Source organism: Nilaparvata lugens, unplaced genomic scaffold (genome assembly GCF_014356525.2).
Source record: "Nilaparvata lugens isolate BPH unplaced genomic scaffold, ASM1435652v1 scaffold8511, whole genome shotgun sequence".
Classification (NCBI taxonomy): domain Eukaryota; kingdom Metazoa; phylum Arthropoda; class Insecta; order Hemiptera; family Delphacidae; genus Nilaparvata; species Nilaparvata lugens.
Genome location: NW_024094256.1, coordinates 82 through 10,231, shown reverse-complemented (window position 1 = coordinate 10,231; position 10,150 = coordinate 82). Strand labels below are relative to the sequence as shown.

Sequence of the window (10,150 nt, the reverse complement as noted above, 5' to 3'; positions counted from 1 at the left end):
CGAGAATATTATGTATTTATTTTTCTTATATTTATTCAGAGATAAAATTAGTCTCTCCAAAGCACTGAAAAATAATTCCAGGTTACCATTAGGCGATCTATATATCACTATGATGAGAAGTTTTAATTTTTTAACAATAACTCCGGCAAATTCATGGTGTAATTCAAGACAATGAGAAATATATTTAAAATGATAAAATTAAATTAAATTTGATTTCTTTTTTATCAGTTTGAATGCATTATTTGTTGTCCTATAACCTGAAATGAATTTATTTTTTGTAAAGGTTTTTCTTATAGCTTTATCAAATATTGTGTTATATGGAACACAAATATATTCTTTATTTCCTACATTTCCTTGATTATTTTGAGTTCTATTTTGTGTTACTTTTTCTTATGTTTGTAAATCATTCTATCAATAGTTTTGGTATTATATCCATTTGTTATTGCCATATACTTATTATTTTCTTCTCTTTTCTGTAATTATCTTTTGACATGGGAATATTTATTAGCCTGTATATGAATTGAAATTTTTTGTTGCCAAGGATGATTTGAATCTCTAGGAATTATACAATCTGTATGTGTAGGTTTTCTATAAATGCTAAAATCATGTTTGTTATCTTTCATACTAATTGTTGAATCAAGAAAATTTATTCATGCTCTTGAGCATCCATCGTAAATTTTATAGGTGAGTTGTCTTTTTTCTGGCTCTAAATTTTGTCAAATTACGCAAAAATGTTCCTATTAATGGTGATTTGAATGTTATATTTTTGGTTTTTTATTCTGTTTTTAACCATCAAAGTTTAGAATTCTTAGTTTTTTTCAGTGAAAATTGACTAAATTTTAGAAAAGTGAAACTGTAACCCTATCTCGGACTTTAAAAATGTTATCTAAATTGGGAGAAAAATGGTACAAGGATTATCCTTAGTTTTTCTCTCCCAATCAGTGTAATCTCCCATACCTTGTAAAAATTATAAATAAATAAATAAATAATGAGTTTAAATATAATTCAAAATCTTCATGTGTTTTATCTTCATTATTATACAGACATATTATATCATTAACATATCTGTGCCAATAAATAGTATTATTCTTTAGAGGATTATTATCATTCATTATTTTAGATTTTTCCAATTTGTTCATGTATATGTTAGCAAGATAACCTGATAAAGCAGAGCCCATTGCCAAACCTTCTTTTTTTGTAATTTTCTCATTGAATTTGAAATAATTTTGATGTACACATACTGTTATCAATGATATTAGATCATCTATTTCATCATTATTTATATTATAATCTATCAAGTTTTGTTTCAGAATATAATTGTTTCATCTGTTGGAATACTAGTGTACATGTTGGTTACATCAAATGATAGGAAAATAGCATCAGTTAAATCATAGGAAAAAGGAAATAATACGAGTGTAAAAATAAAATTTTTGAAAGATATGCAACTAGTGGAATCCATTTCAAACAAATTGAAGAATAAGGATGCCATTATCACAAAAGCATACAAAGGAATTACTACAGTTATCATGAAACAAACAGATTATAATGATAAAGTAGAGAAATTCATTAGATATAAGACATTTGAAAATTTAACAAAAGATCCAACTCTTGAATATAGAAAAAGTATTAATAATATCATATCTAAATGTAAATCAATCTCCAGAGCAGAACAATTCAGAATGAAGATGATAAATCTTTCATCTCCAATGTTTAGGGGCCAACCAAAATTACATAAGGTTGGAATACCAATAAGGCCAGTAGTAAATTATCGTAATGCTTGTAACATATTTAATTTGGATTGATTAATAAGAATCCCTAGCTAAAATATTTATAGGTCTAAGTAAAGTAACTGGCTAATATCGCCAAAGAGATAACATAAAGATTAGATATATCAGATTGTCCTGGCTAAACTGTACAACAGCCTAAGAGGAATTGAAATAATTTTTTGCTAATATATAATATATTATAAAATATTGAAGGTTGAGGTTAGGCATAAACATTTAGTGATCGGCGACCTAACGATCGACCGAGCCATGCAACGTAGAATCTGACCAAACACCTTGGCAGAAATTTATTGTGGCAAAACGGTATGCAATTTGAGGAACAAAAGGTCTCACGTGGCTAATTATTATGATGCATGAAACAAATAATAACATATAAAAAATTAACTAGCATGTAGAGAGCATATTTAAAAAACCCAATAAAAATAATTAAATGTATCCAGGAAATAGGAGGTTACCAGGCGCATGAATACTGAAATAATTTGCATGCACCAATCACATAATGGCAATTGATAGGCGGCAATAGTATGCCGATTCAAAAATATTTGTATATATTTCTACAAATAAATAGAATTTGTATAAAATTGTTGTATAGTCTATGTTTTGGATATGGCCCGAAGGCAAAGAAATTATTAAACATACAACATAAGTAATAATCTAATATTTTAGTATGGTCTATTTGAACCTTGAATGGCGGAGGACTAGGATATTCAAATTTTATGTAAATTAAGAAATCGGAAATGAGAATTGTGAAATTGAGAAAGGAGAACCAACACTCGCCTGCCAAATGCCACCATGAGAGGTCCCTAAATATTATAGAGCGTAATACCTTGCTATAACTTGTGAAATTTAAAGTTAAATTGAATTACTAAATTTCTTATAAGACTTTGTGATGCTCTTATAAAGCAAAAGTCATTTTCATTTTTTTAAATAATTTTGTAACCCCTTGGAAGAGACGACTCCGGCTACAATAGTCCAGGACCACCAGGAGTTGGATCGACATCAGCAGCTCATGAGAAAATTTCGACACGTGAGTGAGAAATATTGAAATAGTGATAGGGCGCCCTCAGTGCTTCGAAATTACATGAGAATCAAAGCTAGCTCGTCGAAAGGGTTTTCTCATAAATTAAGAATTTAGTAAAAAATAAAAAGTAAATATAGTATTAAAGGTATTTTATTAGAAGAGTAACGAGTCAATACATATCAGAAGTTCTATAAATCAAAGAAGTATAAAATCTAGACTAGTAATACATATTCATATGATCTTTAATTTCTGCAATATAATTTGCGATAGTTTGTTGTAGCTCTGATTCACTAGATGAATTGCTCTATTATTCCGTCAGGTGCCGAATCTTGCACCCTGAGAAAAAATATATATTCATTGCAAAGAAATCTATTAGATACTATAGATTTAATATATATATTTGGATTATTGGTTGTCAATTTATCAAGCTGATTTTAAGGAATCTATTTTCAATGGAATTGTCCAAGTCGACAAGTATTAGCAAGCTAATATCGCAGCTACATGCAAAAGGATGCATATGATTATAAAATAAAAGCACATGGTAACGTTTCGTGCTATAAAATTTAGAGAATAGTATTTAGCCTGTGATATTTTATTGATTTCGATTATTGTTCTATTTTTATATTATATATTTTTTATCGCTCTATATATTTTTTGCTCTGATTTATTTTTTGCGATATTTGTCAATATATGTATCAAATTGTTTATGGTGTGCAATTTATTTTAATTCCTCAATACTATAGGATAAGTACCATATATATATATATATATATATTATTTTTTAAATGAATTATCAGAATTATTGTGGAAGCTCATATCTGGGCCTATAAAGATCTTTATGAGACTGTATCCTATGAAAAACCACGACATAATTTTTATAATTATTAAAATATTTCATGCTCTACCGACTGATGCCAAGCAGGAGGCTAATCGTTATTTAAATATAAAAAATAACGTGACATGCTCCTGCATATAAAGTTTGCAAATATTTGAATAAAATACTACCTCAAAAGACAATAATGGGAGAAAACCATAGCATAAAAAGAAACATATCATTTAGTTCAAAAAATTGAAGATATAAGAATTCCAACTGATGCTATTTTCCTATCATTAACCAACATGTACACTAGTATTCCAACAGATGAAATAATTAGGAATTCTGAAACAAAATTTGATAGATTATAATATAAATAATGATGAAATAGAAGATCTAATAGCATTGACAACAGTATGTGTAGATCAAAATTATATCAATTCAATGAGAAAAATTACAAACAAAAGGAAGGTTTGACAATGGGCTCTCCTTTATCAGGTTATCTTGCTAACATATACATGAACAATTTGGAAAAATCTAAAATAATGAATGATAATAATCCTCTGAAGAATAATATTATTTATTGGCTCAGATATGTTGATCATATAATATGTCTGTATATAATGAAGATAAAACACATGAAGGTTTTTAATTATATTTAAATTCATTATCACTCTCTATAAAATTTATGATGGAAGCTCAAGAACAGGAAATACATTTTGTAATATTACATTTTCTTGATTTAAATCGAATGTTCAATTCGATATTTCAAAATATTAAAAACTCGATAGCAAATATCGGTGTAATCAATATGCCGACTTAACTTTTAACGGGGAATTTATCAGATATATTTGTGTTGACTACTGTAACAAAGTTCTATTTCTGAATTAACAAATAATTTTAAACAACATAAAGGGTGAATAAAATTTCAAAACAGTTTAAAATAAAGTTTTATTGAGTATAATAAGTGAAACTTGTAAATTTGTATTTTTTATTACTTGGCAATCAATGCTATGGTGGTTCCCCACTTTCAAGCTCTAGGCACTTCTCTCAGGTATTTCTGCCAGGCGTTCTCTCAAATTTTCTAATGGCTGGCTTATGCTAGGAGTGTTTGGCTGCTGTTGAAATTTTCCTAAATAATTGAAAGATAAGATGTTTTATTTGTGATCTAAATGTTTTTTTTAAAGTTTATTGATGTTATTGAACATACGTGAAATGTAGATTTCAATTTGTCTTTTCATTTTGTGTTGAATTTTTCATTTAATGTTGAAAGCCATAAGCCTGTTTTGAAACCTGTAAATGATAGATAAGTATTCTTAATTTATAAGTTATATATTTTGATCTTGATTTGAAACAATAATATTTTTGAGTTTTTGTAAAAGCTTTTGAATCTATTTTGATGAACAGATCAAACATATTTGTAACCTCAATCATGTTCAATCTATATTCAGTCCGTATGATTATTTGTTCTTGTGTAAACTGAAATTTTTGAATCATTTTTAAAAATTATAATTTGATTTGCTCTGAACTGGATTTCTTATTCATAGGCATTAGATCCATTCAAGATTTTAGCATATTAGGAGCCAATGACTTTCCTTAGGTGATAGGTGAAAGCTATCCAACCTATCAGGATAAAATTGGTAGCATGCCAAATGGTACAACTGGTGGCACATTACCAAACATAAAATCCCCAATTAAAAAAAATATTAGTAGGCTAGAATATCTTGATGGATTGTGAATGGAGGAATACTGCTGAGTGGGGAGTCAATTTGGGAGCAGTCGGTTCTAATGAGTAAATATTTTTTACGCAGTAGCAAGATGGAGAACAATAAAAATAATGAAGTTTTACGGTATACAGTGAAAACATTCAAAACGTACATATGTTTGTGTTCACTGAATGAATAATAAAACATCAGTAATAATTAATCTGTTTATTTGAATACATTATAAAGTTCAAGAGAATCATATTAGTTTTCTAGAGTCTAGACTGCCTAGAGTCTTTTCTATCTCAGCCTGTCCTGCAGTGTAGCCAACTTACTATTACAACTATAAGAATCAATATGATATATAATAATTTTAACATTATAATTATTCTATTATATAACACCTCCCTTCTTCAAGTTTAAATATAATCATTCAAATACGAAGGACGTGCAATTACTCAACTGGCCTGTTCTCACTACAGGAACTTTGGGTCCAGTTAATGTGACAGACCTTTGCTCTCCAGACCAGAATTTTGGGGGCGCCTGAATTGGGAATATCTGGAACTCAAAATATCTTGCAGCTGGCCGGAATTGGAAATATGGAACTCCGAATATGTTGACAGGCGGAACTCCGAATCGTGCAGGCCGGCGGAACTCAAAATATCTTGTCAGCTGGTGGAATTGAAAGTATGTGGAATTGGAAATATATCGAACTCACAGTATCGATCGTTTTAGCGAGACTGGGTAAATGTGTGATGAAACAAATTTATCGCAAAACAAATATGAAGGGTTCTATAGTGAGGTCCACGTTATAATGACTATTAGATCAACTTTGGTTTTGCTATCCTTGTCTATCATTCGACAAAGCCGGTGGTATTATCCTTTTCTAGGTCCACAACGATGCCAATTATGTTTATGACAGTGTAGAAATATAATTAATTAATGCAGAGAATCGGCATCGCTACTCTTCTACCTTTATCCACTGCCAATATAACGTGGACCTCACTATAATAATATAGTTAACCTAGAATAAATTCATCAACACATCAACAGTCGTCAGTCTTGTTTGAAACAGATAACAGAGTTTTGAAAACTTGCAAAATATGTACATGACTATTATTTTATAAACCACTATAATTTTAATTTGTGTTTTTACTGTTGGCTATGGTATTAGTTATAAAATGAGTAGCAATAATGTAGCATACCTAATAAAAAAATCTTTATTATAACAAGAAAGAAACTGACTTATATGTTGGTAAGTATTTCATTATTTAGGATTTGAATTTTCCTATTGAAATATTATGTTGCTATTTATCCATGATGACAATTAATGTTTATTTTTCAAGGTTGTTGGTCATTAACTTAGTTACATAGGTACAGTATTTCCTAATACATTTAGAGTTAAACAATAAGCAAGTTTCACTGTGAATCAATGAGATTGGTTGATCAACATTGTTTCATTGTTTATCACTTTATTTTATAATCATGGGTATCACATAAAGTAATACAATAAGAAAGACAACTATATATTTTCAATGTTTTTAATTAAAAACATCAAACTTAAAACTAGAGTAGCATACCATATTTTATTGATTGACTTATTTTGGCTATTTAGTTTTATTCTGATGATATTCACTTAGCCTATATTTATTTAATTTATGCTAGGCTTAATTGGAAACTATTTTTCAGATAACAATAGCAATTGCTTTCCTGCATATCATCATTACTACTGCCTATATAGTACCTATATTTTGAGTTTTCTGTGGAGAACGAATGGCTCAAGTTAATGAAGCTAATGAAATATCAAAACCTACCAAGTAAGTTTTCTTTTAATATCAACCTATTAAAACTAGATGTAAGTTACTTAAGTTTTGTGAAATGGTTTATTTACTTCTTCATGATTTAACTTCTTCAGCCCAGGCGAGTAATGCCAGGTCTTCGGCAACATTAAAAACAAGAAACTCTATAAAAGCTATAAAATATAAGTTGATGTGTTCCAATAATCTAATGAAATTAATTAACATTTGCAATAAGTAAACGTAGGTAGGCTACTGAGGCACCCATACTTGATTTGCTATGTTTTCATATAGAAAATAAAGTTTTCCTGTATGGTAGCTGTTTTCCTATTATCACAGATAGCTTAGCCCCTTATCCTGTCTCGCTTTCTGTGTTTTATTGGGTGCACTACAAGCTTTTTAGTGAATCTATAGCAATGATTATTTTATTTGATATTTTTCCTATTAACTTATGATTAAGTTAATACAATAATAAAAAAGAACTCTACATAACCTCATTTATTATAACTCTACTTATATTGTATCATTTTTCATCACCTAGGCTTCTAGAAAGTCGTCTTTGTAAAATACCTTGGTGACTCGTCGACTCGGGGTGACTTTGACCCACGTCGCGGAAAAGATTCAAATCATTTATCTCCGATATCTGTTATCCGAAATCGATGTTTAACATTTATATCCGTAGCCTTGATCTAGGTTTTACAATCAATATCTTGTCGAATCTCGATATATTACTTGAACTATCGACATAAAATCTAGCTTCTTGCTTCATCTTGTGATTTTTTTGTCTGAAAACTTCGTAGCCTATTAGAAAACTCATTTCTAAAAGACTTATAATATCGGCGAGTACATTTATTTTTGTTTTTCATTATATTTTAATTGTTATACATAGTGATCATTTAGAAAGTCATTTTAGGTTAAAATTATGGTGACTTTGTCCCAGTATAAAAATTGTGTTATTATGCAGGATATATTATGCAAATACAATTCAATGTATGATAAATATAATGTATTCTACCTAATAAAACATAATTATTCACCTTGCTTAAAATTAATATGCTCTCAATATTCATTTTTTGCTTATTCTGTAGCTGGAGCCAACATGCCCAGACGTTACAAAAAATTTTAGGCAGCAGAAACATAAATATTTTTCAATAAATAACTTGTAATTTTTTGAAGTGATTTTCATTTGTTTTTAGTTTAATTATCCATTTTAAAGGTTGACATTTGGTTTTACTTTGTATAAATCTTGAAAATTAACATTTTTTCATATATTTTTCAAAGTTAGACAAAGTCACCCAACCCCTGGTTGACATTTAGTCCAGGCAATGAATGGTCAAAAAGGGTATAGAGGAAATGTTTGGAAGACAATTTTTGACCCCGCAGATCTGTTGAGGTTAATAAGGAGGTAATATTAAAAGTCCCCATCCCTGTGCTAAGGGGGTGGGGGTGGTTTAAAGGTACCATTTTTTGGTTTCTCGCATAAAACTCAAAAACTATGTATATTAAGGACTTAACTGTTATATAACAAACTAGCCGTCAGGCTCGCTTCGCTCGCCATATCCGTCTAGCCAGGGGGCTCCGCCCCCTGGACCCCCGACTGGATAGTCCAAAAATGAGATCAGCAGGCTCGCTTCGCTCGCCTGCATTTTTCATTTGAGCATTTTTATCATATTTTAGGACAATCCAGTCGGGGGTCCAGACTAAACGTCTGGCTAAACGGATATGGCGAGCGAAGCGAGCCTGACGGCTAGTAATATAATATTCTCAGGATTGAAGTAGCAGTGCCCAGTCAATTTTTCCGCGATAAATGCATTAAATCTTCAACTTGGTACAAACATAACAAAGTCAACTCAACTTAATGCCAACCTGACAAAATTATTAATTTAGTTGCCAGTTAACAACTGTTTCGAAGAGGTACTCTATCTAGATTATAGTTCTATAGTAACATATGATATGGAAATTTCAATTATAATTAAGAGATTGGGAGAAGAAGAATATACATGCTAAAAGACGAACTTCAAACCCTTAAAAACAACCCTTAGAGTTAAAATATTGCCAAAAGATTTCTTAGTGCGCCTCTAAAGGGCCAACTGAACATACCTACCAAATTTGAACGTTTTTGGTCCGGTAGATTTTTAGTTATGCGAGTGAGTGAGTGAGTCAGTCAGTCAGTGAGTGAGTGCCATTTCGCTTTTATATATATATAGATTAAAGCTTACATAATCTCCTACAATATTTATTCTACAACTTTTTTTATATCTCCTCTAGTTTTCGAGATATTCGCTCTTGAAGGTGTGACATTTAAAAAAAACACAATTGCCACAATTTTTTTTACTTTCCTTGCCCTATTACCATAGGTAAGGAAAGTATTGCTTTCCGAAAAAAATAAGGTACCCCAATTTCTAAATTTCTATACGTTTCAAGGTCCCCTGAGTCTAAAAAAGTGGTTTTTTACTTTCATTGCTATCCGAAAAAAATTAAGGTACCCCAATTTGTAAATTGCTATACGTTTCGAGGTCCCCTGAGTCCAAAAAGAGGTTTTTGGGTATTGGTCTGTATGTGTGTGTGTAAGAGTGTATGTGCATCTGTGTACACGATATCTCATCTCCCAATGAACGGAATGACTTGAAATTTGGAACTTAAGGTCCTTCCCCTATAAGGATCCGACACGAACAATTTCGATCAAATGCAATTCAAGATGGCGGCTAAAATGGCGAAAATGTTGTCATTGTTAAGCTTATCAACTGTCACAAGTCCCATATCTGTAGAATTTCAGGAGCTCCGCCCCATCTAGGTAAAATTTGATTTAGATTTCCAATTATCAGGCTTCAAATACAATTTAAACAAAAAATTCTAAATGGAAAAGATTGAGCATGAAAATCTCTACAATTAATGTTTAGTAACATTTTCACCTAAAATTAAAATGAGCTCGAAATTCGAGAAAATGTTATTATTTCAATTGCAAACTGTTGGCAACTGTTGATTCTATTAAATCATTCACTATGAAGAGATAGCAGACCTCGTGAGTCTCC

At 30.3% G+C, this 10,150-nt stretch overlaps 1 long non-coding RNA gene across 1 annotated transcript; it reads left to right on the top strand.

Annotated features, from left to right (window-relative positions):
- Nucleotides 1-6,355: 6,355 nt before the first annotated feature.
- On the top strand, nt 6,356-7,957 carry LOC111063315. The gene is made up of 2 exons (XR_002606810.2): nt 6,356-6,577; nt 7,012-7,957. It is a non-coding gene; the product is annotated as an uncharacterized LOC111063315 (long non-coding RNA).
- Nucleotides 7,958-10,150: the final 2,193 nt, after the last annotated feature.